Source organism: Aureococcus anophagefferens (genome assembly GCF_000186865.1).
Source record: "Aureococcus anophagefferens unplaced genomic scaffold AURANscaffold_29, whole genome shotgun sequence".
In the NCBI taxonomy this organism is placed as follows: Eukaryota; class Pelagophyceae; order Pelagomonadales; family Pelagomonadaceae; genus Aureococcus; species Aureococcus anophagefferens.
This window is the reverse complement of record NW_008705588.1, coordinates 427,988-433,015: the sequence shown is the minus strand read 5'-3', so window position 1 is coordinate 433,015 and position 5,028 is coordinate 427,988.

Below are 5,028 nucleotides of genomic sequence, written 5' to 3'. Positions count from 1 at the left end.
GACCATGCGGTTCATGCCGTAGCCGCCGTAGCCGCGGCCGTAGCCGCCGCCGTAGCCGCCGTAGCCGCCGCCGTAGCCGACCATGCGGTTCATGCCGTAGCCGCCGTAGCCGCCGTAGCCGCCGCCGTAGCCGCCGTAGCCGCCGTAGCCGCCGTAGCCGCCGCCGTAGCCGCCGTAGCCGCCGCCGTAGCCGACCATGCGGTTCATGCCGTAGCCGCCGTAGCCGCCGCCGTAGCCGCCGTAGCCGCCGCCGTAGCCGCCGTAGCCGCCGTAGCCGTAGCCGTTCGTGCGGCCGTAGTAGCTGTTCGTCCGGCCGCCGTAGTTGCTGTAGTACGGCGAGTCGCCGTCGATCGCGACGTTGTTTATGCGCTCGCGGGCCGTGAAGCCGTCCTTGATGCTCTCCCGCGCGGCGAGGGCCGGGGGGACATCGTAGCCGTAGCCGTAGTTCAGCTTCGTCGTCGACACACCCTCGGAGTTCTTCGCGGGAGCGATGGCGGCAGTCTTGGGGGCCTTGTTCGCCGGGGCGAAGGCGTCGGAGGTGGCCACGAGGGCGATGGCGAAGGTGGCGGCGCGCATGTTGGTAGTATTCACGTGCTGCGGGCGCTCGTGATGGCGTTGGGAGGCGACGACGTGGCTTCGAGGAGAAGCTTTTGCCTAGACTCTGAGAGCTTGTGCCCGATCCTCCGTACTTCATCCAGGGCTTCATGATCGACATTGTAGGCGTCATTGTGCAGCGTTTTGGCCGGGCCCGGCCCCGGCTCCGAAAATATGCAGAATTGTGCAACGACCCCAGCAGCTGCGAGGGCCGCAAGGACGAGGGTGAGGCACACGCTCATACGACCGCGTGGCGACTGGAACCGTTGACTAGTTCGGCCCGAGTCCGGGAGCACTGCCAAAAGCCGCGCGCGTCACGTAGCCGCGCCGCTCTACCAGCGACAAGTCGAGTGCACGGGTGCTTACGGCACGCGGGGGGGATACACAGGGTCTTCGGGCGAACGGGGCGAGGCGAGGAAGAGAGGGTGTGCGCGAGAGGGTGAGCGGACCTGGCCCCTAAGGGGCAGGGACCGTCCACGCGCCGCTCGCTCTTGGGCCGGCGCGGGGCGTGTGCGCGCCGCTTAGTAGCCGCCGTAGCCGCCGCCGTAGCCGCCGTAGCCGCCGCCGTAGCCGCCGTAGCCGCCGCCGTAGCCGCCGCCGCGGCCGTAGCCGCCGCCGTAGCCGCCGCGGCTCATGCCGTAGCCGCCGTAGCCGCCGCCGGAGCCGCCGCCACCGTAGCCGACCATGCGGTTCATGCCGTAGCCGCCGCCGGAGCCGCCGCGGCTCATGCCGTAGCCGCCGTAGCCGCCGCCGTAGCCGCCGCCGCCGTAGCCGACCATGCGGTTCATGCCGTAGCCGCCGCCGTTGCCGCCGCCGTAGCCGCCGCCGTAGCCGCCGCCGTAGCCGCCGCCGTAGCCGCCGCCGTAGCCGCCGTAGCCGCCGCCGTAGCCGCCGCCGTAGCCGCTGCGGCTGTATTGGCTGTTCGTCCGGCCGCCGTAGTTGCTGTAGTACGGCGAGTCGCCGTCGACCGCGACGTTGCCCATGCGCTCGCGGGCCGTGAAGCCGTCCTTGATGCTCTCCCGCGCGGCCAGGGCCGGGGGCACATCGTAGCCGTAGCCGTAGTTCAGCTTCGTCGTCGACACACCCTCGGAGTTCTTCGCGGGAGCGATGGCGGCAGTCTTGGGGGCCTTGTTCGCCGGGGCGAAGGCATCGGAGGTGGCCGCGAGGGCGAGGGCGAAGGTGGCGGCGCGCATGGTGCGATGTATGGTGTTGCGATCTGGTGCGACGAAGAGCGCGGTGGTGACTGCTTCTGATGCTTCGGCCCGTCGAGATCTGTAGTACGCGGGATGACGAGATGATGACGTCGGATTCTAGGATTACTTTAGGCTAGCGGGCTACGCCTCGGGCTGCTCCTTAATGATACCATGCAGGGCTTCTTGTCACCGACGCAACTCTTCCCCTTCGCCCAGTCTCCTCCCTACTACCGCTGCTCTCGACGTCGATGGCGGCGCGGCGGAGCTGATCGTCGCGTTCTTCCGACACCGGGCGGTTGTGAAGCTTACGAGGACGCAGCCGTCGTCGGGCTCCTCCGACGTCTGCGGCGCCGCGGACGCGTGGGCGTCGCGCGCCCGCTCCCGCGCCAGCGACTTCTCGCGCGCGAGGAGCCGCTCGAGGTGCTCTCGCGCCGGTTGCGAAGCGTGAGACGGACCCGCGACCAATCCCCTCTCGTATCGACGCTCGAGGAGCTGCCTCGCGTGCACGGCGCACGGCGCCTCGCGCGCCGCCCACCCCCAACAACCATGTTCAAAAAGCGCACCTCCAAGAACAAGACATCGAAACGAACACCCACGACCACCGACGACCACGACGACGAAAAAGAAAGACCGAAAAGCACGCTCCTCAGCTTCGACGCCGGCGACGAGGGCCCCGTCTTCAAAGTGAAAAAGAAAAAGCTGCGCAAGGCGCCGCGGCCGCGCGCGCCGTCGGAGGAAGTCCAACCACCCGCACCAGCAACGTCGCTCTACTCCGCCGAGGGCCTCGCCGCGCTCCGCGCGTCGCAGAAAGCGTTGCCGGCCGAGATCGCCGCCGAGGCCGCGCGCATCGCCGAGGACGAGGCCGCGGCCGTCGCCGCCGCGGAGGAGGAGGCGGCCGACGCCGAGCGGCAGACCAGCGACGCGCGGCGCGACGACGCGCGCGCCAAGGCCGCGCGCGTCGAGCGCGCGACGGCGCGGGGCCTCCAGGACGAGCTCGAGCGCACGGCGCACGTCGAGGACTTTGATGTGAGAAATGATGACGACGACGACAGCGACGACGGCCACGGCGCGCCCGTCGCGCGGGCCGAGGACTTCGTGCCCCTGCCCGGCGGCGCGGGAAAAGTAGCGAGAGAACGGGACGAGGAGCGGCGGCGGTGGCTCCGGGCGGGGGCGGACGCGGGCGACGTCGACGCGCCCGCGGCCGAGGGCGGCGCCATGGACGCGGCGCTCAAAGTCGCGGGCGAGGCCGACGACGACGACGAGGCCCTCGCGGCCCACGAGCGCGAAATCATGCGGCGCGGCGCGTCGACGGCCGCCGTCGCGGGCGCGCCGAAATTCGCGCCAGAGGGACCCCGGCGACCTACGGCGGCGACCTACGACGACGTCTTCGTGAGCGTCGGGCGGCGGCTCGACGATCTCGAGGGCGACGGCGCGCCCGCGGAGTGGCTCCCGCGGAAGCGGCTCCGCGACGCCGCGGCGCACGCGGCGGCCGAGGCGGAGCGCGCCGAGCGCCTCGTCGCCGCGCGGCTCGCGGCCGTCGACGCCCACGACCGCGCCCTCGCGGCGGCCTACGCCGACAAGGCCCACGCGGCGCTCGCGGCCGGCCGGCTCCGGGCCGCGGCGGGCCTGGTCGCGGCGGCCGCGGACGCGTGCGAGCGCGCGCGCGCGGCCGCGGCGGCCGTCGACCCGAGCCTGCCGCCGCCGCCGCCGGGCGCGCCGCCGCTCCACGCGCTCACGGCGCCCTACGACCCGGACGCGGCCCACTTCGCCGCGCTCCGCGCGGCCATGCGCGACGCCGTCGCGCTCGTCGCCGAGCACGAGCCCGACGGCGGCGGCGGCTTCTCCGTCTACGCCGCGGGCGCCGCCGGGTAGCGCGGGCGTAATGCGGGCTTTGGCGTCGTCGAAGGGCAAGGAGCACACCGCCGTCTTGGCGAGCTCTCCAAAATCTCGCGCCTTTAACGGCCGAGGCCTCGGTCGTTGAAGGAGCCTTGAGGGCAAGGAGCACCGCCGGTCGGCGAGCTGCGTTATCAGTCCACAAGTCTGCCGCTTAGACTGGTCTGCGGCAGCTCTCTTCGGCCTCGACTTCGGCGGCGCGTCGTCGCGGCCGGCTTCCACGCTCGACTTCGGCAGCGCGTCGAAGCCCTCGAAGCTCTTCGGCTCGACTTCGCGACGCTTTTTAGAGACAACCATGTTCACGAAGCCGAAGTTCACGCAGACCGGCAAGGTCGTGCGCGCGAGCCCCGAGAGCTTCGAGGGCCTCGCGAAGATGGCTAAACAGGTCGACGCCAAGGGCGTCTTCTCTTTGACCGCGGCGGCGCCCACGAACGCGAAGCGGAGATCGCCGCGTGGCTCGAGACCGTCGAGGAGGAGGACTGCCCCTTCGGCGAGTTCTCGGGCGTCCAGCTGCTCGTCGCGCCGGAGAAGCCGTGCGACGACAGCTCGTGCGACGAGGACCACGACGAGGAGCCGCCGGAGCTCGCGACGGCGGCGGACGTGCGCGACGCCTGCGCGGCGCTCGTCGCCGACCTGCCGGCGAGCTTCCGCGGGAGCGTCGAGGCCGACGCGATCGCGCTCGCGGCCGCGTCGACGAAGCTCTGCCCCGAGACGCCGTGGCTCACGCTGCGCCTCGAGGTCGTCCAGCTCGAGGCCTGCTGGCGCTGGCACCAGGACTTTTACACGGCGCGGACGCTCTGCTGCTACGTGGGCCCGGGCACGCACTGCTGCGACGACGCCGCCGTCGACTGGGACGCCTTCGAGGCGACGATGGGCGACGAGTCGAACCTCGAGTGCGTGCCCGAGGGCCGCGTCCGGTCCATGGAGACGAACGCCGTGCTCCTCATGAAGGGCGACTCCTGGCCGGGCATCCGCGGCACGGGGCTGACGCACAAGTCGCCCTCGGGCTTCTGGCTCGGGTCCGACGCGCCGAAGCGACTCATCCTCAAGGTCGACCTCAACGACAACCGGCCCCCGCTCGCCGACGACTCGGACGGCGAGGGCGACGACGAGGAGGACGAGGAGGGCGGCGAGGAGGAGGACGAGGAGGACGAGGACGAGGACGAGCCGCCGCCGCCCGAGCCGAAGCGCCAGCGGCGGCGCTAGAGCGCGCGCGTCTTAAAACGTCCAGCTTTGTTTAACTGTCCTTTGCGGCGTCGCCCCACCGATGCAGGTCAGCAGGAGGACCCAAGACGAGTCGTCGGAGGGAGGACGCGGGCACCAGCTTCGCCAGCTTCGCCAGTGAAGG